At 44.7% G+C, this 26032-nt stretch overlaps 1 protein-coding gene across 3 annotated transcripts in view; it reads left to right on the top strand.

The window, feature by feature from the left end:
- Nucleotides 1-26032, top strand: part of ASTN2 (astrotactin 2) — a 914376-nt gene that overhangs the window by 871399 nt on the left and 16945 nt on the right. The gene's annotated exons all lie outside the window — the stretch shown is intronic.

Here is a 26032-nt window from a genome sequence, read left to right as displayed (position 1 = left end):
TTCAGACTCCTGGCCTCCAGCACTGTGAGATAATATGTTTCTGTTGTTTTAAGCCACTATGTCTGTGGTAATATGTTATGGCAGCTACAGGAAACTAATACAGGGGTTTCAGGCAGGGGATAGATTATGAGAAACCTGGAAACTGAGAGACAGCATGATGGGGCAGAGAGTAGATCTGGAGTCAGGAGGGCAAGGGGAGGTAAGAGAGCTGGGGCTACTGAGCAGGTGAGGGCCTCGCCAGCCGTGTTGGAGCCCCAAGGGCAGCGTGGCAAAGATTCAGTGGAGGATGGTATGAACGAGCCTCACGGCTGCAAGGAGAGTTGGCTTGCAAGGGGAAGACTAAACATCTGAACAGCGTCCAGAGGAGAGGAAGCAGGTCAGCAGGGGCCCTAGAAATGATGCCCCTGGAGAACATTTCAGGGGCCTGGACGGTTTGTTCAAGTTAAGAGAGGACCCGGGAGGATGGCCCATCGTCTTCAGCCCTCTGTAGAGCCACACAGGTATCAGAGGCACAGATGTGCTCACTCTGACCCTGGGGAACAGGATGAGGTGATTGGCTGCGAGGAAGGCAAATTTCAGGTCACTGTCAAGAAACGTTCCAGGGCTGGCCTTCAGTGGGCTGGTAATCTCAGGGGGTGGTAAGCCCCATGCTTGGGGAGCAGGAAGCTGAGGGAGATGGAACAAACCCTCGGCAGGGCTTTATAAGGAGGAACTGGCAAGTGCCATGAATGGGTCAGTGTGACCAGATGCTCGATAACAGGGAGCAGTGGGGACAGTGGTAAACTAGAAATGGAGCAGAGAATCCTTAGCTCCAGCTAATCATTACTATGTGAGAACGTCAGCCATAAACCTAGGCTTAAATGAAATCTCTTAGTAGTACTTGCTGGAAACCAATTTAATACTGGTCATATAAACCAATTTTGCAGGTCACAATTAGTCTGCAGGTTATTAATTGAAAATCTCTAAGTTAACTCTCTCAGTATATAGATAAGGGAGCCGAGGCCCAGAGAGACCCATAGGCTTCACAGTGAAAGCAGAACCAGGATTAGCACACAGGGGTCCTGACACTCAATCCACGGCTCTTACCAGCAGGCCTTGACCCCCTACCTTTTACCTCGGGGGTGCTTTGGTAGGGGGAAAGCACAGGGACATCTCAGCGTGGAGAGGAGTTCCCAGGATGGGGTCACAAGCCACACTCGGCTCTGTGCTCAGCTATACTGCCCATCAACCAGCGGCCTTGGGCAAAGAGCTTCCTCTTTCTGAACCTCAGTTTCTTCCTCATCACAATGAGAAGACTGGATGGCAAAGTCCCTTCCTTCTCTGACCTTTTAGGTCAGAGGAACTGACCTAGAGGAACTGACTCTAGGAACTCCTGAAATAGGAATGGACCCACACTCAAAGCCAGGCCTCTCCCTGCTCCCATTATCTTGGCTGTGGGTCCAACACCACATGCTGAGGGCCTCCCCTCGCCACCCACCCATTTCTAAACTCCCACCTCCATCTGTGAAGGAGGCTGTTGCTATGAGCAGTCTTGAGGTCATCACTGGAAAGGTGTTAACAGACTACAGGAGATCACCATGAATGATGTGTAGAAACTCAGAGGCAAGACAGAATCCAGATTTCTGGCATTTTTCCTTTTGCTTTATTCTCCTTTACCCCAAGGACAGATTCCCCCATGTACCAACAACCCCATTCTGCTTTCACATTTGAATCACAGCACAATAGGGCTTGAGGACTCAGACATCATGGACCTGATCCTTCTCTCTTTATAGAAGAAACTGAAGGTCAGGGAGGGCAAGGGCCTGCCCTTGGTCACTCAGAGAACCAACATCAGAGCTGGGCTGGACCAGGGCTCTAGATTCCACTATAGACCAGCTGCTGCTCTCTGGTCCTAGACCGGAGCACACACGCCCCCTATCATCTTGGGCATCTGAGAGGCTAAGAGTCTAGGATTTTAAGTTAGACTGTCCTAGTGTCAATTCAAATCTCAGTCACTTTCTGGCTGTACAACATACTTATTTTCCTGGGTCTCAATTTCCACATCTGTAAGGTGAGCGTATTGGTACTCCCTACATTAGAGTTTTGCTGTGATACAAATATAGAGTAGTTAACACATGCAAAGCTCCCAGGCATAGCAGGCACAGCCCACAGTAGGTGCTTAATATCAAGTACATACAAGACGTTCCTTTAGTAGGCCTTCATCAGGGATGACCATGAAAGACAATCATGATTGGCTAATTGTCCTGCCCTCCGTGAACTTGCTTACACGTCTCTGTTCTCTCTGAGCATCTTCCAGGCGCCTCTGGACATGATGTGGCAATTTTGGTATCATTTTGCCCAAACACTTGACATAACGAGATGCCTGCTCTCCTTTTTTTTTTTTCTTCTACTGTTCCTTGAGCTTATCCCTAATGTAGTTCTCACAATCATAGAGAAATAAGATTGTCAGTAATCCAAGAGTAGAACAGGTTTTAGAAACCACGTTTAAGAGTCTGTGAATCCCTAACATATGGCCTGGGACTTAGTAGGTACTCAATTTAGAAAACAACCAAAGGTCAGGAAGAGGTATAGCGGGTTGAATGGATGGAGTCAGGCCTTCATGTAAACATCTGCAGCTATTAGCCAAGGACATACATAGCGACGCCACAACCACTTCCTACCGATCACTATTGTCGTCAGCCATTTATCAAGCTCTTACTACCTCTACGCAACGTGCCAAGGTCTTTATGTCCACTAGCTCTCTGAACCTTCACAATATGGTACTTTCTAAGGTAGGTACTCTAATATCCCCACTTTATATGTAAGGAAGCTAAGACAGAAGGACTAAATGACTTGTTCAAGGTCACTTAATTAGCAAATGGCAGAACCATGAGTCTAACACAAGATATCTGGCTCCAGAGTCCACACGTGGATATTCTTTCGCATTTCTCTCATAGACAGTGGTGCAGGTGAAATTTGAAAACTTATGGCTTAGACCGAAGGAGTTTTGCCCAGTGTTGGGAACAAACTTGTAAGGAGCTAATCATCCTGGGATAGAGGGTGATTTGCCTCATAATAAAGCATGGGCGTTCTGAGGAGGCTGTGGTCTCTAATAGTCAGTGTACCTTGGGGGCCTGCCAGACCGGATAGCATTGAGCTGGGTCTGGAAGAGCGGATAGCATTGACCATTTAGATTTAGGGCCATTATTGCATCACCAGCAGAGGGAACAGCTGAAATAAAGACAAGGAGGTGGGGAATTAAAGGGGCACATGAGAGAACAGCAGAAGGTTCAGGATAGTTGAGATACATAGTATAAAAGCTTGGAGAGGGCTTCCCTGGTGGCGCAGTGGTTGAGAGTCCGCCTGCCGATGCAGGGGACACGGGTTCGTGCCCCGGTCTGGGAAGATCCCACATGCCGCGGAGCGGCTGGGCCCGTGAGCCATGGCCGCTGAGCCTGCGCGTCCGGAGCCTGTCCTCCGCAACGGGAGAGGCCACAACAGTGAGAGGCCCGCGTAACGCATTAAAAAAAAAAAAAAAAAAAAAAAAAAAGCTTGGAGAGGCAGGACTTACAGGGCCTTGTTAATGCACACGAAAGAACCATTGATTCGTTTTGAGTAGCAGTGAGGAGGCCACGTTTGGGTTTTAGAACGATATCTGTGGAGTGTGGGTTAGAGCAGGGAGAGTTAGGGGCCGTGGTAAGAGATACTGAATCTGGAATTAGGATGGCGGCAGAGAGGGATGAGAGGAGTAAGTGGATGAAGAGAGTCCTAGGATGTGAGACTGTTGTGTTCACAGTTTTCTTTGGGAATCTATCAAATGACATAAGCCTCACTGAGAAGACTTGGCACAGGATTTGAAAATTTTAAATCTGGGTTCAAATCCTGACTCTACCATTTTGTAGTTGGGTAGCCTATGAAGAAATGCCTAAGTTTTGAGACCAAGCCTTTACCTGCATCCAAAACGTGGTAATAATATATTCGACTTCAAAATGTGCATGTGGAATTGAAAATATATGTATTTTATATGTCAGATTTGGGCACCTAGTAGGCCCTTTATTCCTATCAATTTCCTCCCATTCTTTCCATCTGCTTTAGTCCTGTTGTGGTGAGCATTCATATTCATTCTCTCTCTCACTCCACCCCCTTACTGCCCAACTTCCCTCTCACTGTCCCTCTTTCCCCAGGATGCCAGAAATGAAATAACATTCTTTGCATGTTTGTTCTAAAGCTCCTGGCCGCCTTCCCGCAGACCCCTGGCTGGGTCAGGACTCATTTGCATTAGCATGTGTGAGGCCAGCATGAAGGGGAGGGAGAGGCCCTGTTTTCAGGGATTTTCATCAGGCGCCCCTGCCAGAAAAAGGAGAAGTTACTATTTCTTTCTGGGAAACATTCACAGACTCAAACAGGCAAGGAAGGCCCAGGGAGCTGCCTCACTTGTGGAGAGGTTGATGGGTGGGTGAACTGCCTGCCTGACTCCCAAAACTGTATCCAGCTCCTCTCACCCTTATCACAGGCCTGCCCCCAGAAGTCTCTCCTTCAACATGTATAGTCTAGTAACTGAAGACCATAAACAGATCTTTCTTAATCGTATCCATGGCCTGTAACAGGGAGAGGAGAGGGAGAGAGAGCACATAGGGGCAAGGAAGACACTCAGAAGCTACAGGATAAATAAACAACAATTTTGCTGGCTTCTAGAGATGGATATTAAATCCACAGAAGCATCTTTTAAAAAAAGCAGTGGTAATCCCTGGAGTTTTTTGTTTGTTCTTGCTATAATCCTGTTAATTTTTAAAATAATACGATGTCATGGAGTTATGCTTTCTCCCAGGACTCCCAGTAACCTTGTCCAAATCCAGACAACCAATGGCCAGCCAAAGGAAGTCCTTTGGAGTTGTCTCAGGAGTGCCATTGGCACCATGACATGTGCTGACTCTAGAGGCAAGGATTATACCATTTATAGAGAAGCAGATTGAGTTCCTGGTATTTTATTAGACAGCCTCCCATTATTTCCCATTATTTTTCTCAGTTCCTAGCCTCATTATGTCTTGTTCAGGCAAGACTTTTGCCTCCTCCTTCATAATACTATCCATATAAATACTTCAGTGGAAAAATGAACAAATCAATGATACACATGGTTATTACTTAGAGTGCCTTCAATATGTCAGGCACTGTTCTAAATGCTTTACACAAATTAACTTATCCAATCCTCTCAATAATCCACTGAGGCCAGTACTTTGTTATTCCCATTCTTAGAGATGAGAAAACCAAAGCCCAGAAAAGTTAAGAAATTTGCTAAAGTCATGCACTAGTCAGTAGCACAGCCAGGGTTTAAATTCAGTCAGGTTGGCTCCAGAGCCCAAGTTCCTAACCATTAAGTAACCCAGCCTCCCCAGAAGTCACATTAGCATTTAATGAGCTGGTGCACACCAGATCTTGCGCTCTCACCCATCACAGGGCCTGGGTACCTGCTACACCTCTTATTCAGTTCTCAGCCTAAATGTTGCTTCCTCAGAATGGCATCCCAAGAACCTGTAATCTCAACTAGGTTCCCTATCCCTTTCCTTTATTGCAATTATTAAACTTTGCAATGACATGCATTCATGTGTGTTAACGTCTGTCCCGTACTAGACTTGGCAGTCTATGGAGATAAAGACGGTGTCTGTTTTGTCTGTCTCCATATACTCAAATGCACACATGCAGAAGGCACTCAGTAAATGGTTATTGGATAAAAAATGGAATACATGTAATATTACATTTACTCAGAGCTATAATCTTAAGAGACAGACACTTTTTTCCCCTCGCTTTAGAGATAAAGAAATAGAAGCTCACAGAGGTTCGATAAATTGGGCAAAGTCACTGAGAGAGTAAATGGCAGAACCAGTATTTGAAAGCAGGTCTTTTCTGACCTCAGAGCCCATGCTCTGAACCTCTGCACCGTATTCCCTTCTGTGAAGCCATATAAGGGACACATAGAGGAATGAGACATAGTGTCAGCCCTAAAGAGCTCCCTGTTCTACCATACCACAAGCCAATTAAAACTGGTGAAGTGGTTCTACAACATCATGCAAATGATGACCTATGGAAAAAAGATGGAGGACAAGGAAGTTTTTGACAGCCAGGAATGACCTCCTGTAGCCTTTCTTAGACGATGTACACTTACTCTCGATGGGCACATTCAAATGTAGCATCCTCCCTATCAGCACTGGTGTTCATTCATTCCATTTGTTTCAGAGTATCTGCTTCTCTGTGGGGCTGTGTACTATATCCCGAAGACCCAGAGATGAACACGATCATCCCTGCCACCTTAGAGCTCCCGATAAAATGTGGCCCATGGTATGAGAGCTCAGAGGGGAGAATGCCTCCTATTCCAGTGAAAGTTGGCCAGAAAGAGTGACATTTTAGTTGAGTGTTAAAGGATGAACAGGATCAGTAAGGTGAAGGTAGAAGGGACAATGGTTTTCCAGGGAGAGGAAATCATATGTACGAAGTTACTGAAGAACAAAGCAACTTAGCAATTTACAAACCCTGCTCAAGTCACCATGAGGCAATGGGGCAAATCTGGGTGATGAAGTTGAAGAGGTTGATAAGACTCAAATCATAAAGGGACGGTGTCTCCAGGCTAAGGGGTATAGAGTTTATCTTGAGGGGAAGGGGAACCGTTAAGGGTTTTAAGCTGCTCAGAAGACATTGTCAGATTTGCATTTTAGGAAGAGCACTCTGGCTAATATACTGGCAGTAGGGTGGAGGTGGGAAAGAACTGTTGGAAACGAATAAGGAAGCTGTTCCCAAGGCCTGGGGGAGAAGCAGTGAGGTCTGGTATAGACCAGAATTGGAAGAAAGAAGGGTGGTTGAAATCTACAGTCTCTGATGAACAGGATGAGAGAGGGTGAGTAGTGGGCCATCAGCATGCACCAGTTTATCCTGCCTGAGGCTTATTGGTAAGGACTCAACTTCAGTCCCTTGCTTTTTGGGCTAGCCCAAGATAGAAAGCATTTTCTTTCTTTTCTTTTTTTTTTTTTTTTTCTTTTTAGAAAGCATTTTCTAAGCACCTACTATGAACTATGACTGTCCTCTGGAAGATAAAAAATAAGCAAGCTAAGTAAGCCTATGTGAGTTGGCAACAGTCCCCATTATTCTATGTCTGATTTTCAAGAGTACTTGACTCTCGTCTGCTTCTGAAACAGCAAGAAATGATTTAGAGGTGCCATTACCATGTGAGAGGCTGATGGGGTTAAAAGGAGAATGAGATATGGTTTCCTTCCCCCAGAGAGCTCACATGCCAGGGGGATGACAGCAAGTAAAGGATAGATGAAAGTGCTTCCACGGTTTCATGTCCTAGGTAGTAAGACTAAGACACTCAGAGGAAAAAGCAATTAGTCCCATCTGAAGAGGTGTGGATCTTTCCCAGAGCCTGCAAAAGTGGTTCTGAGCCCAGTAGAGAGAGATCAGACCAAAGTCGCATGACCAGACAGTGATAGAGGTTTCATTTGCTGGTCACTAAGCTGAGCTGCGGAGCTGAGCACAGGGACAGTCCTCCTTCTGGGACAAGAATCCACTACAGTCCTATTAACGATGACGGCTGTCTCCCCAGCCGCTGCTTGAGCATGTAGAAATGCATCAGATATTATGTTAAGTGTGTGATTAAACAGCATTAGCATGTTTAATCTTCACAATAACTTTCTAAAAGATATTTCAGAACAGTATGTAAGAGTCTGAACCCTTGGATACAAGTAACAGAAACTCAAATCAAAATTGCTTATGAAAAAATGGAATTTATCCACTTATATCAACTGGGAAGTTCAACAGGTGTGCTGGCTGCAGCCCCAGAGACATCCAGGAGTTCAGGTGACGTGATATGGACTTTGTATCTCTGCCCCAACTTTCCTGTGTGTTGGCTGCATTCTGAGGTGGGTTTTCCTTCTGGGAGGACAGAGGTGGAGGTGGCAGACCCCACTCAGGTGCAGCAACAAAACTGACAAACGGTACTAGGCGAGGAGAGTCCCTGGAGAATGGCCTGGTGTGAATGTGAAGCAGGGTGCTGTGGAGAACTGCCTAGAAGCCCCAGCCTCACATCCAGGCTTCAGAAAACATTTGCTGAGCCAATGACATCAGGGCTCATTGTTGGAGAGCATAGTGACATGAAGGTACGTAGGCTGGCCGAGAAGCTGGAGATCAGAAGTGTCTTGGTACTGTCTTAGTCCTTGGACCAATCCAAACCTCAGAGATTTTTCTGCAAGACAGAACAGTTTTGTCTTCAAAGTCAAGGTGAATGCAGCAGCCCTCACCCAGCAGTTGATTAAGTGCCAACTCTATCACTCTGCCACTCTGTGTCTGTCCTTGATTGAAAAGCCCCCTCCTCACCCTCCCGGAAAACATCAAATTCTCTGAACGTAAAACGCAGGCAATAAACCCTGCTTTGTCTTGCTTTCAAGGTTATTTGTGTAATAAGCTTTGCAAAGTGTAAATTGATAGGTGTCAGGAATGCATTCATTTGTTCGCTTTAATCATGAAAATGAAAATAAAATGCAGAGAGTATGGAGACAGTACAATAAGCCCCCGTGTGCCCACCATGCAGGATTAATACATGTCAGGACTCTGTCACATTTGCTTCAGAGCTCTTTTCTCCTGAAAGAAATTAAAATTAAAGATAAACTTGAAGATTATTTTGCCTCCTCGTCACCAGTCTTACTCTGTTCCCTCCTTCCCTGCTAAGCTGTAACCACCGTCCTAAATTTGTATCAGTCTAGTCCAAAGAACAGAGTGAGTTTATGTTTGTTTATTTGTTTGCTTCTTCTTTCGGTTTTCAATTTCCACCATCATTCCTAGTCTTATATGTTAGCAAATTAAAACTGCAGCTGCCTCCAACTGACACTTTGCAGCTTTTGTTATTACTTATTATGAATCTTAATTTCATTTCTGTAACAACCATAGTCACAGAAAGTCCCACTGTGTCTTATCTCTCCTGGGAACCTTTTTTCCCCCCCTTTTTATGTCAATACCTGTAAGAAAATAAATAAATATGTTAATAATGTATTCTTCTAATCTCGTGCTTACGCAAAGGCTTACGTCTCTGAGAGCTTGTCCAGCCGTGGCGAGGTCTTATCAGGGCCGGATGCCCCAACCGTGCCCAGCCAGCCTGTTCCCTTATTCTGGTGGCTCAAGGTTTCCAAGGCCGTCATGTCCAATGGACCAGAGAGGCTTATCTTCATGGGGCAAAGGGAGCCGGATGGGGCTCTGAGTTGGGGCTCTGAGATATTAGACGAAGGCTATGTGGGGTTGCCTGAGTTCACAGCAGGGATCAGACCTGCTGGCTGGAGTGAAGAGGGGCAGCATACTGGGGGGTATGTGGCCCTGGTGGCGGAGAAAGACAGACCTGGGTTTGAATCCGGTACTCTGCCGCGTCACTACAGGGCCCTGAGCCCCCAGTCTGCTTATGGCTGATGGAAAGAAGTTGGGCCCTACTGGCAAGCAAAGAACAGGGCGTGTGGCCCAGAGAGCAATCATCAAAAGAGTGAGAGGAGGAAAAAAGAAAATCAAAACAGCAACAACTGCCCAGTGTAAAGGCTGTCTGGGGACCTCACTGACAGCGCAGACTCAGTGGGGTAGAGGCAGGGTGGTACCTTTGGGGAATGGCACCCCGCTGTCAGCACTGTTCTTAGTCCTCACTGTGAATCTGCTTTACCATTGCTAAGTGCCTGTACAGCATCCTGCCTTGGAGGCAGGGGACCTGGGTTCAAATCCTGGATTTGCTTTGAACTTACTATGTGACCTAGGACAAGTTGATTGCCCTCTCTGAGCCTCAGTTAAACAAAGGGTTTAAATGAACTTCTTGATAAGGTGCTACCCTGGTGCTAACAATTGTTCAGCTTATAAGAATGCTTTTGAGTTCTCTTGAGGAACCTAGGGCTGACATAGGCAAGGCTTCCTTCAAGCTTTCTGGGCAGCTGCTTCCAGCCCCTCCGCAGTTCCCACCTGTGTTGAGAATTCTGAGATATCACAAGTCCAAGTCCAGGGTGTTTTCATCATCTTTAACCTTTTTACCAGCATTTGGGCTTAGATAATTGATCTTTAAGTCATACTGTTTGTGCCACCCACCTTTACCCTCTACCGCTTTGGCCTTCCTAAATCGGTGAAGCTAACAGCTTATAACTCTTGCCTAAGGAAAGGCTTTGTCAACCCCTTTTCACCTCTCTGAGTAGTTTTACCACTGCTTGACTTTCTATCCTGTCCTGTTCACCACTGGTGCCTGTGGATATGTCTTATCTGTTCGAGGAGGAGGGTGAGTGCCTTTTGGATTAGGACTAAAGTGCTGTTAGTTCATGGTGGGGCGCTGTGTAACACAAAGACCACAGATTTGGGGTCAAGTAGCCTCTGGGATGGCACCCTGCTCTGAAACTGGCTACCCATGGGATTCAGGAATCTCATTTCATTCTCTGAGACTCTGCTTCTTCATCTGAAAATATAGTTAAATACAGATAATATGATCTAGTACTTAAGATTGTTGTAAGGAGTAAATTAGATGACGTATAGCCAACGATTGGCAAGGATGATATGTATGTGTGAGATTGTGTGTGTGTGTGTATGCATGTATATATATATATCGTCTAGTCGAGTATGTCGGGAGCCCCTGGAAGGGCAAGGACTGTGTTTTATAGTATTTCTTTTTAATCTCTTCTCACATAGTAGCCGCTGGCACATAGGATTGCTGGGCTGCACCTGCTGCTCTCAGGGCTCTTGGGTGCACGTAGGTTTCTAGAAACACTGTGATGTGAGCAAACAAGTGTTACAGCAGCCACAGAGGGAGTAGCCTTCCTGCGTCTTTGAGCTTGCAAAACCATAATACCTTCTCCTCCTCTCTCTGCACCTCATCCTTTCCCCAGCTTTCCAAGAGCTGAATGTGGGGAAGAAAAGGATCCACCTTTGCCCTGAGCAATGCAAATGTGATTTCTCACATTCTATGCCCCAGTCCACACACACACACACACACACACACACACACACACATTTATGTATATACATTTATTTAATAAACATTTATTGGAGGTCTACCATGTGATCTAGCACAGTTTTTGGCACTGGGGATAGCTCAGTGAATAGAACACATTATATCCTTGTTTTTGTGAATTTGATATTCAAGTGGGAGTGACAAACAAAATCAGTAAATGTAACAAACAAGGAAATTATGTATTAGAAGATCACAAATATTGTGAAGAAGAACAGGGAACTAAGTGAATGATATTCTAATAGACTTCTAGGTGCAGCAGTTGGGATGGAGTTGAAATTTAGAAGGGAACCTCATCGAAAAGGAGACATTGGCACAAAGCTTGAAGGAGGTGAGGGAAGGAAGTGGGGAGAGAGAATCCCAGGCAGAGAGAGGAGCCAGCGTGCATTGCTGGGAGTATGCCAGAGGTTCAAGGTGAAGCCCCACTGGATTGAAAACAGTTGTTTAGTTTTGTTTATCAAAGAAATAGGAAATGCAGCTGAGGATTATTAAAAATGCTAATTCTAACTATGGATGGAGAATTTGGCTAAGGGCATCTTATCTACTCTGAGGACTCCTCCTAACAATCCTGTGAGACAGGTGGAAATGTGTTTGTTTTATTGACAAGACAATGAAGGTGAGGAAGTAAAGTAGTTACCCAGTGTCGCATAGCCTGTGAGCAACAGGGAGGATATTTAAACACAGAACTTTCCCTACTTCCAAGTCTATGCCTCTGACCTCGGCATCATACTGAGGTTTTGAACAATTCTGCTGCAGTCCGCAGGCTCCTACCTTCACAGGTAAACCAAAGCCATAACTACCCCCTTAAGCTTCCACTGAAGGTCCTGTTTCCCCTTTAAGAAACTCTGGGACAGGGGCTGGGGCCGGAGGGCTTGCTCAAATTCAGACCTCAGAAAGCTGCACATATAAGAGACCCAGGCCCCAAATGCCTGCCGTGGCCACCATTTGGAGGCAGGATACGTCTAGATTGACACCACTGGTTTTGTTTGTTTTGGTTTTTTTTTATAGCGTTTTTTTGGGTTGTTTTTTTTTTTTTTACCCCAGTTCTAATCCACATACCATGAACTTTACCCTTTTAAAGTATATAATTCAGTAGATTTTAGGATATTCACAAATGTGTTCATCCACCACAATAATTCCAGGATATTTTAATCATCTCAAAAAGAAACTCAATACCCATTAACAGTCACTCCCATTGCCCCCTCCTCCAGCCCTGGCAGCCACTAATCTACTTTCTGTCTGTAGGAATTTGCCTGTTGTGGACATTTCATATAAATGGAATCATACAATGTGTGGCCTTTTCAGGCTGGATTCTTTCACTTATCATAATGTTTTCAACTTTCAGTGATATTGTAGTGTGAATAAGGGCTTTATTCCTTTTTATGGTTGGATAATATTCAATTGTATGGATATACAACATTTTGTTTACCCATTCATCAGTTGATGGTTATTTGAATTGCTTTCCACTTTTCGGCAATTAAGAATAATACCGCTCTGAAAATTGGTGTACAAGTTTCTCTGCAGACATATGTTTTCAGTTCTCTTGAGTATATGCCTAGGAATATAATTGCTGGGTCATATGGTAACTCTGGATAGCTTTGAGAGGGATTGCCAAACTCTCTTCCAATATGGCTGCACCATTTTTACATGCCCATCAGTAATATATGAGGGTTGCAATTTCTTCCATCCTTGCCAACACTTGTTATTTTTGTCATTTTTATCATTTTTATCATAGCCATCTTAATGGATAGGAGGAGAGGTCTCATTAGAGTTTTGATTTGCATTCCCTAAATGACTAATGACGTTGAGCCTATCTCCATGTGCTTATTGACCATTTGTATATCTTTTCTGGAGAAATGTCTATTCAAATCCTTTGCCCATTTTTAAATTATTGAGTTGTAAGACTTATTTATGTATTCTGAATATTAGACCTGTATCAGATAGATGATTTATAAATATTTTCTCCTATTATTTTGGTTGTCTTTTCACTTTCTTGGTAGTGTCCTTTAAAACACAAAAGTTTTGTTGTTTTTTTTTGTTTCTGGTGAAGTCTAATAATCTATTGTTTTCTTTGGTTGTGCTTCAGGTGTCATATCTAAAAATCATTGCCTAATCCAAGTTCATGAAGATTTACTCCTATGTTTGTTCCTAAGAGTTTTATAGTTTTTGCTTTTACATTTAGGTCTTTGAGCCATTTTGAATTATTTTTTTTTTATATGGTGTAAGAATAGGGTCCAATTTCATTCGCTTGCGTGTGGCTATCTGATTGTTCCAACATAATTTGCTGAAGAAACTATTATTAAAGAGACCATTCTTTCCCCATTGAATTGTCTTGGCACCCTTGTTGAAAATCAAATGACCATATTAGTTTATTTCTAGACTCTCAATTTTATTCCATTGATCGATATCTATCCTTATACTAGTAGTAGACAGTCTAGATTACTGTAATTTTGTAGTAAATTTTGAAGTCAGGATGTGTGAGTCTTCCAAGTTTGTCCTCTTTTTCAAGATTATTTGGCTATACTAGGTACCTTGTATTCCCATATGAATTTTAGGAGTAGTTTGTCAATTTCTGCAAAAAAAAAAAAAAATCAGCTGGGATTTTTATAGGGATTGTGTTGAATCTATAGATAAATTCGGAAATATTTTCACCTTAACAATGTTAAGTCTTCCCATCCATGAACACAAGATATCTTTCCATTTATTTAGGTCTTCTTTAATTTATTTCAATGATGTTTTATAGTTCTCAGTGTGTATGTATTGTACTCCTTCGTTAAATTTATCCCCAAATGTCTTATTCTGTTTGACAGTACTGTAAATGGAATTGTTTCCTAATTTTATTTTCTGATCATTCATTGCTAGTGTATAGGATACAATTGATTTCTTTATATTAATCTTTTAACCTGTAACCTTAACTGAACTTTTCTTTTAGATCTGTGTGTGTGTGTGTGTCTGTGTGTGTGTAGATTCCTTTGCTTTTCTATATATAAGATCATGTCATCTGCAAAAGAGATAGGTGTTACATTTTCCTTTGTTATCTGGATGACTTATTTTCTTTTTTGTTCTAACTGCCCTGTTGGAATAGCACCTTCAGAACAATGTTGAATAGAAATAGTGAAAGTGGACATCCTTGTCTTGTTCCTGACCTTAGGAGGAAAGCTTTCAGTCTTTACCATTAAGTATGATGTTAACTGTGGGTTTTACAGATATCCTTTATCAGATTGGGGAAGTTCCCTTCTATTCATAGTTTGCTGAGTGTTTTTATCATGGAAGGGTATTGGGTTTTGTGAAAGCTTTTTTCTCTGCCTATTGAGATGATCATGTAATTTTTGTCTTTTATTCTATTAATGTGATATATTTATATTGGTTGATTTTCATATGCTGAATCAATCTTCTTTTCATGGGATAAATCCCATTTGGTCATGGTATATAGTCCCTTTTATATATGTTACTATACTTGGTTAGTATTTTGTCGTGTCTATATTTATAAGGGATATTGGACTCTGTGCATGTCTGTGCGCGTGTGTTTTCCTTGTGATGTCTCTGTCTGTTTTCGGTATCAGAGTAATACTGGCTTCACACAGGTAGCTGGTAGTGTTACCTCTACTTATATTTCTTTTGGAAAAGTTTGTGAAGGATTGGTGTTAAGTGGCGTTAACATTTGGTAGACTTCACCAGTGAAGACATCTGGTGGCCCATTGTTTCATAGGAAAGGAAAGCAAAGTCCACGGGGAAGGACTTCACCCAAGGTCATAGTGTTGATCAGGACAAAGTTGGAGCAGCCCAAGGTTCAGACCAAAGTTCAGCCAGTAGCTCCCTATATGCACTGTCTCTAATTCTCCTACTGCTATTGAAAGCAGGTATTGTTGTCACTATGTAACTGATGAGGAAACAGGCTCAGAGACATAGTATGACTTAGCTACACACCCAGCGGCTGAGCTAGAGCTCTAACCAAACCTTATGAAAAGCAGTGGTATTATTGCTTACAACACCCTCCAGGGTGATCTTCTTTGCCCAGGGGGTTGGTTTTCAAAAAAGCAATATGCCCACTTTATCTCACTTGAGTATCATGAATAAGCAAGGCAAGCAAGATAACATTTACCTTACCAAGCACTGTTTTAGGTGTTTCGCATGTTATTTCATTCTTACAGCAGTCTTGCCAGGCAGATATTATTGACTCCAATTTACAGGTATGGAAACTGAGGCTCTCAGAGATGACAGGAACAGGAAATAGAGCTATGATCAAATTCAGTCCTTCAGACTCCAAGCACAGGGGTTGGCATCTTCTCCCCCCATCCATCCATCCGTCCACCCATGGGGAAGCAAAACTCACACATGTGGTGGAGACTGAGTTCAGCCGGAAGTAGATAAGAACCATCCTGCCTATAGTGTTCCCTAACTCAGTGTCCAAAGGTAAATCCAAGTTGGTGACCTCTACTTGGCCTCCTTTCCTCTGCACTTGGCTTTGGCAAAATGCAATCTCAAAAGGCACCACAGAAGAAGAGAAGGACTCTAGGGTCAGATGTGGAAAGAGGAGCAATGTCAGTGTTGAAAGGGTGTGACGGCGATGGTGTTCCTGTACTAAGATCTCTTCCTTGTCAAAAGTTGGGAACATGGAGTTCGTCCTCCTAATAAACTCTAACCTCCTCTGAACTGTGACTCAAGACCAAGTTGGGACCAATGAATAGCTAACAATTCTATTTGGAAACAGCACTGGACTTTGAGTTAGGAGACCTCCACTGGGGCCTGGCTGAACTGCTATCTGCACAGCCTTGGGAAAGTCAATTCAGATTTCCATGGTTCACTTGCCTCCTTGTAAATATGAACTTAATAATACATATCCCTTAGACAGTTGTAAAGAGAACAGAAGACAACTGTATAAAAGTTCCCAGCTTTGTGTTTAATACAGAGCAGGTGCCCAAGAAATGTGTGCAGAATCTCTAAGGCACTTTTGCATCCATACTGACTGCTTGGTCCTCACAGCCTCCCTGTGGAGTTATCAGTAGGTACCTGGGACACAGAGAAGTCAAATCATGTGACCAAAGCCACATAGCTAGTTGACAAGGTTAAACCTACAATTCATGTCCTCTGTCTCTCAGATCAACATATTTCCAAGTTATGCTTTCCTGTAAAAAGTTCTATAATGGAAGTCATTTAAAAATTATTGTTTTTATCTGGGTTTCAGAGAGGCTGTCCAGTATGCAATAAAGATATAAGCAAAAGGCCACAATTTGCTTTAAAGATCCCAGGAATACAAGTTGAAGTGGAATTGGGCATTCCATGCATAATTCATTCCTTCACTTGGAACCATAAATTTAGACTGTGTCTGCTTTACCTTAAAGCAACCTATTAAAAGATGAACATCCTCCAACTAAGAGCTGTGGTCAGTCCAACTATGTGTTATCATGTTGTCCACTCCCTGCAAAAAAAGAGAAGTGGGAAAAGAGAGGGGGTGAGAAGGGGAAGGGACAGAGAAGAAGAAAAGGAAGGAGTAAGGCAGGAACTGCTGCTAAAGCCAAGTCAAGTGTGGACCAGAATTTTTCTTTCAAGAGAGGTCAAGTTATACCTGTTAGGTGAATGAATGAGGTTAGACAGGCCATGTGCATAGTACTTGTGTATTAAAATCCACTGGCACAGTCACGCCTCTAAGGCTTTCTGAGTGGGGAAGGTAAGGATTGTCCACCATGTTGTTTTGTAGGAGAAAATGAGATTCTTATAGACATTATAGGTTGACATTCCCTGTAGGTTGCAGCTGACAGAGGATTCGGGTGGCCCTTGAATGCATTTCCAAGGCTTAGTTCACTGTTTAAAGAAGGGAGAAGGGACACACCTGAAGCAAACGTAGGGGCAAGAATAAATTTTTATTGAAGTGCCATAGCACTGCGTCCCATTTCTTGTCCACTTGACCATCTCCCTGCTCTCCTGTGATCTCCTTGAAAGCAGGGGCCACACTCTTCTTATCCATGAGTGGCTCCTCCCCTGCTTGGCACAGTGCCAGGTGTCTATCCGGTGTTCCACCAGTGGCAGGCACACACACAGTGGAGCTGCTGTGATAGTCACTCGTTCCTCAGTGGGTTATTGGAGATACACTCGACATGTTTTAATTGTAAATCAGTTCATATCTATTTCATTTTAAATGTCAGTACTCGAAGCATTTGTTTCTGAGTTCTGGTATTCTTGGCGCTGTGGGTTTTAGGGTAATGCTCATAACCCAGTGAGTTTGGGGGGTCTTGGCAGTCAGAGCAGCGCATGTCTAGCACTGATTCTAGATTGTCGTTGCTTCTGCCTGAGCTTAGGCCCACACTGGTTTCCGAACTTGGCCTTCCCCCAGGGCTCTCTCTGCTGGCTTCCCTTTCCCCTGATTCTTTCCCCTTTCTCTCATGGAGCTGGAGGGATTGAAAGGAGTGCAAGTGTAGAGAGCTGATGTTTGGAGTCCAACCGCAGACTGCCACACCTTTGTCCCAAGCAGGGCCTCCCAATCACAGCTCAGACTAGGTTGTTTTGAAAGTAGAAACCTGGGCTAGAGTCCTTAATACCATGACAGTTTCTCTGTGCCAGGCATTGGAATTAAATATTTATGTTGGCAGAAAGCATGGGTTGTCAGCCCGAGTTAGGAGATAAGAAGGTTGGGTTTTGGTGTTGGGGAGTGTAGGTGGGCTGCATGTGGTATCCGTACAGCCCCTGGCTAATCATTCTCAAGTCCTACTTTGATATACCTGGACTAATAGAGATATTTTGCCTGGTGGAAAGCACCCAGCTGGGGGAAACTTTGGACATCTGAATTCTAACAGCCAGTCCATACCATCTTGCCCAATGCCCTCATTTCATGGGCTGGGAACCTGAGGGCAGGGCATGCTCCAAGGTCACACTGCCCATTCAGTGGGTGAAACTGGAGTCCAGATCTTCAGCAGGCTGCTGAAGATCTGGGGTCAGAATAGCTGTGTGACTTCGGACAAGTCACCTGAACTCATTGTGCCTATCTGTAAAATGGGAATGACCGTTTTACAGATCAAATGGGATCAAATGAAATAATGTAAGCAAATGATTCTAATGTTAAGTACTGTCAAAGCTCTAATTCAGAGGTCAGCAAACTTTTCTCTAGAGGTCCAGATAGTAAATATTTCAGGCTTTGTGGGCCATATGTTCTCTGTTGCAGTCACTCAGTTCCATCACTGTAGTGTGAAAGCATCCACAGAAAATAGATTTTAAGAAAACAAGAGTGGCTACGTTCCATTAAAGCTGTATTTACAAAAACAGGCAGCAGACCAGTTTTGGCTATGCACCATAGTTTGCTGACTCCTGCCCTAGATGCTTGGAAATTGTTCTAGTGACTACTGATGACATAACAAATGACCCCAGAATTTAGTGGCTTAAAACAACCATTCGATTATGCTAATGGATTCTGTGGATCGTGCATTCAGACAGGGCACAGCAGGTTGGGCTGCCTTTGCCCCTTTAAGTCTGGAGCCTCAGCTGCAAGGGTTCAAAGGCTGGAGGTGACTCAACTGCTTGAAGGCTCCTTTGTGCATCTTTCTGGGGATTGGCTGGGATGACCTGAACATCGTGCTGCTGAGGTGCCTGACATAGCCTCTCTGCATGGCATGGCTTCCTCACACCAGGGTAGTTGGATGTCCTGCATGGAGGCTCAGGGCTCCAAGCAAGAATGTTTCAATGAGCAAGGTGGACGTTGTATAGCCCTTTATGACCCAGATTCACAAGTTACACAGTGTCCCTTCCACTGTGCTCTATTACTAAAAGCACTCATGAACCTGCCTCATTCAAGGTGAAGGGACATAGGCTCCTGCCTCTCAATGGGAACAATGTCAAAGAATTGGGGTGGGAGTGGGGCCTCATTTTAAAATCATTATAGAAGAGATTCATAATTTAAACACACACATTGAAAAATGGTGAAAGCTTATTTAGCACTTACCATGTGCCAGGCGCTCTTTTGAGCTCTTTATTCCTCCAGCATCCCTTTGAAGGGGGTGATATTATCATCCACGCTTTAACGACAAGATCACTGAAGAACAGAGAGGTTAACTAACTTACCCAAGGTCATAAAGATAGTACGGTGTAGAACCAACATTTGAGCTCAGGTAGTCAAGCTCCGAAGTCTGTTCTAATCATGACCTATCCTGCTTCTTTGTGATCAGGAAAATGAGAATTCTCTTTCTACTATTCAAGCAGAACTGGGTTAAGAACCTGAGTCTTGGGAATGTCAGGTGTCTAGCAGATCTTCCTGCCAAGAATCAGTTACAAACATTATTGCATACCTACTCTGGGTTCAGACTGTTCTGAGCACCATGGGTAGACCAAGGAAAGAGGTACGGTGCTCAATTTCATTCATTTTAATTTGAGTGGGGGGATTGAATTTTGATTTAGTTCTCACAACCCTATGAGATGGAACCTTGGTCCCCATTTTACAGATAAGGAAACCAAGGCCCAATGGTTCAGTTGCTCTTGCCCAGTAGCTGACGGAGTTCAGACTCAAACCCAGAGCCCGATAATGCAAGTCCGTGCTCTTTGCCATAGACTCCACTGGAGAAAGATCTGGAATGGATCATACCAACTCTTTCAGAGGCAAACATCCTCAGCCCCTAGAAGATCAGATCTAGCCCATCCCTCAGCGCTGATCATCTTGGTTTAGTTCCCTCCTTGCAGAGACGAGAGACTGAGACCCAGAAAAGGGCAGTTAGGTGTCCCTGGCCATCTGACTGCACAGACCCCGAGCTGGAGCCGGGACTCATTGTTTTTCCCACCACCCCTGCCTTCCACATTGTGCTGGGAATGGCAGGGAGGGGAGTGATGGTAGTTGGTGGAGGGGGGTTGTGGGGGGATGAACTAACGGGAAGTTGTTTGCCAAAGCTGTGTGGGGGAAGGAGCATTTTACAAGACCAGGGCCTCTGGCCTGGAAACATCTGTTTCCCTTCAAATCAGAGAGGAGACTTTTGCCTCCCCAGAATGCCTGAATCACGCGGCGGCTGGGGAAGAGCAGGCGTTGGCCTGGAGACTTCAAACGCATTTTCCCGTCCTCTCGGGGACCTAGTTCTGACGTGGGCCTCTGAGCCCCTGTCCCTGCTCTTACCCCCTGTCAGATCCATGAGAAGCTCTCACCGCCAATTAATGTCTTGGTTTCATTCTCTCACCCCTGCTGTGACAGGGTTCCGGGGGTCTTGGATGGGACCAACAACAGCTTCCTTTCTACCTCCCTTCCTCTAACCTCCACTAGGACAACTTACTCTGGGTGTGGGGGGAGGGTGTCAGAGCCTTGAGCTGTGGCCTAACAATAATAATAGTAATAATAATATTGGTAATGATACCCACAGCTCTCTCTCGTTGACTGCTAACATGCCAGGCGTCAATAGTGAGCAGTCTCCTGCCATATCTCATTCTAACAGCTGCCCGATGTAGTGGGTTTTAATATTACGATTCCTATTTTACAGGTGAGTTTACTGAGGCAAGGCCTCACACAGCCAATAAATGGAGGGCCAGAATTTAAAACCAAATTGCCTGATTCCAAAGCCATGCGTTGGGCCACTCTGTTATTCTGTCTCCTTTAATGGCCTTGTAATCTAATCACCTTTTGTTCATTTTACAGATGGGGAAACTGATTTCTAGACCAGGGAACTACTACCTTATAGTTGATTGAGTCATTCATTCAGTCTGTCATTCATTCTGGAAAGTATTTGCTGAGCACCACGTGCTTTAGGTGTCTGAGCATCAGATGTAGGTGGACAGAGATGGGCAGAGCCATAGTCCAGTCCTGAAGACACTCACATGCTCATGGGGGCACGAGAGAAGTGTCTGGGCACTGACCTAGCCATGCCACATGTGCCGTGACAGGGCACCGTGCAGGGAGAATGGCTTCCCCAGAGGAGATGAGGTTTGATTGATGCTCCGAGGACAAGGTGGAGAGGATCAAGTGGAGAAGGGGTCGGGTGACCCAGATGGAGGGTGCAGCAGGTGTGAAGGCAAAGAGGTGGGATCCATTAGCAGTTGGATGTGGTTCTACTATGAAACAGAGTAGGAAGCAGAGATTGTTAAACAAGGCTGGATCTGTGGCCAGAGTTTGAGACTCGGTGACAGAGTCTCAAACCGATAGTGCCAAATGAAGGAACATCAAGGAGTCATGCTGGGGGCGGGGGTAAGGAGTTTGTGCTTTGTCCTGAAGATGGTGAAGAAACATTGAAGAACACTTTGCATTTGAGTAGTCAATCCCAAGGCACTTCCCCACACATTGAAATCCCAATACACCAAGATCCTATAGCTGTTGGCATCTGAGATCTCACAACCCACAGTCTCTGGAAAAGCCGGGATGCAAACTCAAGTTTTCAACCACCGTGGCCAGTGTTCTTTCCCCTGAAACAAAGAAAAAGGAGCAGCAAGGGCTTGAGCCTGGGATTCCCCCACTTCATCCTTGGAGTCTCCTCTTATTATAATTAACTTATCCCATAGGTGCAAGTGGAGCTAAGTCAGTCAGTTGCGCAAGAAGCAGGGTGGTGTCTAGAAGGAGCGCTGGAGGAGGAGGCGGGAAAGCCAATGTCTTTATTCTGAACTTATTGGCAGCGGGTCCTTGTGCAAGTCTGTTTCCTCTCTGGGCCTTGGTTTTCTCACCTGTAAAGTGAGGTTGTAGAGTTTGGGGATGGCTCAGGGGTTCTAGTCCACATTCAGTGGATCTCAGCCTGCCTCAGCCGAGCTGAGGTAGCCGGCACCCTTCTGAGAAACACAGACCTGACCGTGTCCTCTCTCAATCTCTCCCTCTTTCCCCTTTTCACTCTGTTTTGTGGGTGTGTATGCGTATATCTGTTTCTCAGCCTGCCTCTCTCTTCTCATCCTCTTCTCTTTCCCCACATCAGGGGCTGCTACTTTCTGCCTCTCTCAAAGAGCCCCTCCAAGCCCTGCCTGGTCTGCTAACAGCTTTCAGATGTGTCTCTGGAACAGTTCTACAATTACAGCTGAGACAGGCAGAAAGCACATGGCCTTGTGACTTCTGACCCAGGCCCGTAAGGCTGACATCTTCCTCTTTCGGCACCCCTCCACCCCCACTGGCAGGGTGGCCTGAGGACTCGTCTATCCTGGGGCCTCTACTGACATGTTGGGTTACTCTAATAACACACATAGAAGCTACCTTTTGGGGAGCAAAGATTGAACCAGGCAATGCTGCAATCAGTATATCATTGAGCCTTGATCCCAAACTTGTGAGATACGGTTAACTTCACCCTGTTTTACAGGTGCAGAGACTGAGGCTCAGAGACAGTGAAGTGACTTCCCAAGAACGCTCAGCCAGCTATTGGGGAAAGCAAGATTCTACCCAGGTTTTATAATTTGAAAACCTAAGACTACTTCTTTCCCAGCATGCTGCTCTTCATGCTGCTTGGCTAAGTAGAGAGGTGACCCTGGACCCTCTTGGTGGAGGAAATATATTACAGAAGCATCCTGGAAACATAATTGGCCAGTGGGAAAGCAGTGTTTAAATTTTTTTCTAACTCCTCATGTTTGGAGACCCTTTCACATACTTACTACAGCCTTCTATGTTCCCCTCGGTTGAAATGCATCTCCTTTTTAAAAATGTGTACCCTTGTCCAAATAAGTGCTCTTTATATGGCCTTTATTAAAATTTGCAACTTACAAGCCACTTCTCATGCATCACTCTAGGTAATTCTTGAGACAGCCATGCACTGTCTCTACAATTAGCCCCATCTTGTTGATGCAGAAACTGAAATTCAGAAATGCGATGTGATATGCTCAAGTTCATTCATTTACTCAAATATTTAAAGTGCTGTGTTAAGTGCCAGGGATATAGCTGTACCCAAGCTTCAGGCTAGGGTTTGGATTCTGCCTCTGCCACTTCCTAGATGTCGTGTGGGTAGTAAGTGCTTGCACAGTGTTACCCAATGCTCTCCTTACCTCCCTCCTTTGCCACTTACTAATTCTCACATCCTGGAGTTTGACTACGATCTTGCCTCCGACCCTTCTTCCTGGTCATAACTCACCTTGTATAGCACTTACATTTCACATTCATCCACGCTGACCTGTGAAATGGACAGCAGCCTCCCTAGCACAGATGCTTGATGCGGAGAGCTGAAATAAGCACAGAGGGGTAAAGTGACTAGTCCAAGGTCACAGAGCCAGGGAATACAATGGAAAGTGAACGCAAGCCTGGCCATCTCCAAGGCCAGCCTTCTTCCTCTGTCACCTACTGCTTCCCTTGACTGAGACAATACTGGACGTAGTAAGTGCTAGAACTGAGCTCCGCGCACAGTGCCGAGATATGACAGGTGGAGAGAGATAATCCCACATCGCAGTGCTGTTGTTCTCACGCCAAAGGCTGAACCCAAAAGGTCCAGAAAGAAGATGAATAGATTGGCCTGCATCTGAAGATGGGACCAAAATATTCCATATTTAGGCCTCTTAGTCACATCTATCAGGTTTAGACCCACACTTGTTTACCCTTGCCAGCACTCCAAGCCAGCTGTTGAAGATGAAAGATAAAAGGTGAAAGGAGATTTGACAAGATAGTATAGTACGATGTAGTTAAGAGTATAATCTTTGGATTTAGACAGACCTAAGTCCTTGTCCCCCACTGCTACTTACTTAATAGGTAATAATAGGTCAATTACTTGACCTCCTTGGAACCAACACCCTTACTGATAAAATGCAAACAGTCATGGTACCTGACGCATACATTATGAAGATTAACTGGAGTAGTGCATACAAAGGACCCAACACCGATGATGGCAGCCGTGCCTATCATTACATTTAGGAAGTGGGCTAGTTTTCCTGCACTTGGACTGACAATTCTTCAGAGAGGGACTTGTTTCTTTTGTTTCACATTTGGGGAGACTTAGGATCAGAGAGGATAATCAACCAGCCCAAGGTCATACAGCTAGTGAACCTCAGAGCCAAGGTTTGAATGGATGCTGAATGTCTGCAAGGCTCCTTCTGCTTCTGGGGCTCTGGGTGACCTGTTCCCTGCTTGACCCCTCACCCCAGTTCCCTTTGCAGCATATTGGTGGGACAGCTCAGTGCTTACATTCCTGCAGTGCTAGGAGGTGTCTCTGTCATGGGCCTAGTGGCAGTGACCCATAGCAGCAAAGAATGTGGAGGCTTGCTGCCAGCCTGGCTCTTGGCGTCAGAAACACAGACCTGGCATGACTGATTGATGAATTCCGATGTGCGCCCAAAACACCAGCTTCCCAGTAAAGGCAGGATGGTGCTAAGGTACCGTCTGAGTTACGACAAAACTCAGAATCAATATCGAGGAATAAGCTAAAAACACATTCTTGGGATGGCATGAGTACCTCTTACAGTTCTTCGAAAGAGAAATCGAGTTATTCTTAAAAAGGAGACTTTCACACAAAAAAGACAAATGGTAGTTTCTCCAGAAAGATACTGGCTTCTGCTTACTGTGCCCCCTGTACCAAGAAGTTCTGATTTATAGTGCCTTAATAAAAACAGCCTTTGGACTATCATGTCATGAGGTATTAAAGCTGAGAGGCCCTCTGAGATTTCCAGGTTCGGACCCTCTGAGCTAGTGGTGGTGGAGCTGGAGCAGGCAAACGGCAACTGAGAGTTCAGAGTATGGGTTTTAGAGTGAGACAAACCAGGATACAGGTCTTGGTTTTCTCATTGTCTAACTGTGATTTTGGACAAATTGCCTAATTTTTTGATCTTCAGTTTCCTCTTCTGAAAGATGGAGATAATGAGAGTGATTATTTTAGGAGGTTTTCATAAGATTAGAAAAACATGTGAAATGGCACTGTTTCAACATACTTGGAGTTTGGCAAGTGTACCTAATGGACTTGTATTTGTACAGAGGTGATATCCACAGACCTTTAGTCAGAGGATAGTAGCTGATAGTGGCTAAATGCATGGGCTTTGGAGTCGGACACACCTAGACTTAACTGCCGGTCTCAGTAATTACTGTGTGGTCCTGGGCAAGCTGCTTTCCCTCTCTGAGCCCCGTATATAAAATGAAGAGAGTAATAGCAGTTATCTTGTAGGATCATCTGGGGGAATTAATAGCAATAATGCAGATAAAACTGCATAGGTCCCTGCTTGACACATATTAAGGACTCAGCACAAATAATTAATTTGGACAACCAGCTCATATTTATTAACTACCTAATATGAGCAGTCAGTCAGGGTTCATCATTCCACAACTTGGAGTCACAGTGTTATGCCCATTTTATAACATGAGGTAAGTTGAGGTTTTGGAGAAGGGGGAGAGGAAATAGGGCCCCTGGGACTGTAGTTTCTTCTACCTGACCCAGAAAACCCTATTCCCACTCCACGCTGCTGCTCTACCCTTGAACGCTGGTGAAAGAGGATGGCATGACAAGGACAGGATGCTGAGACGCTTAGCCCTTCTCCCTTCTATTCAGATTGTCGCTGGCCTCCAAGGATTACCTCTTCTTGAAAGTCTACTCACTCCTTTGACTTTGTTTAAACTTCAGAACTTGGAGATCTGGAGGTGTGAAGGGTCAGAGAGCCTTCTCAAAGTAGGCCAGACAACCGTGTCTACTCTAGAAAGAATTCTGTGCCCTGGATTGGACCTGAATCCACCAGGTCTGCAGTTTACCAGTTCTCTCCGTCGAATACCACACAGGCTGCCTATTCCCCCCAGTACAGCATGGGGCTGCAGGCAACAACGCTGAAAGCTGGGGACATGCCTTGTACCTAGAATAACTCCCAGACTCTATCATGGCCCACAGGGTCCCCACCCACCCATCTTCCCACTCATCTCTCTTTGCTACAGCCGCACGAACCGTCTACTCCTCCAACAGTCTGGATCCTCCTCACCTCAGGACCTTTGCACTTAACTGCTTTTCCTGCCTGGAATGCTTTTCCTCCCATAAGCTAGTTCCTTCTCATTTTCATGTCTCAGATCAAACCTCTCAACAAGAAGGCCTTTGCGGACACACCTGTCTAAAGCAGCCACATCCCCCTTCACTTTAGTCTATTATCATTCACCACTATCTATTTTTTTGCTTACTTTTTGTTTAGCTTTATGCAAGCAGGGACCTTAACTCTCTTGCTCATCTTTATAAT

The sequence above is a fragment of the Phocoena phocoena genome, chromosome 6, assembly GCF_963924675.1.
Source record: "Phocoena phocoena chromosome 6, mPhoPho1.1, whole genome shotgun sequence".
NCBI classification, from domain to species: Eukaryota; Metazoa; Chordata; class Mammalia; order Artiodactyla; family Phocoenidae; genus Phocoena; species Phocoena phocoena.
This window is presented reverse-complemented; position numbering and strand designations above follow the sequence as displayed.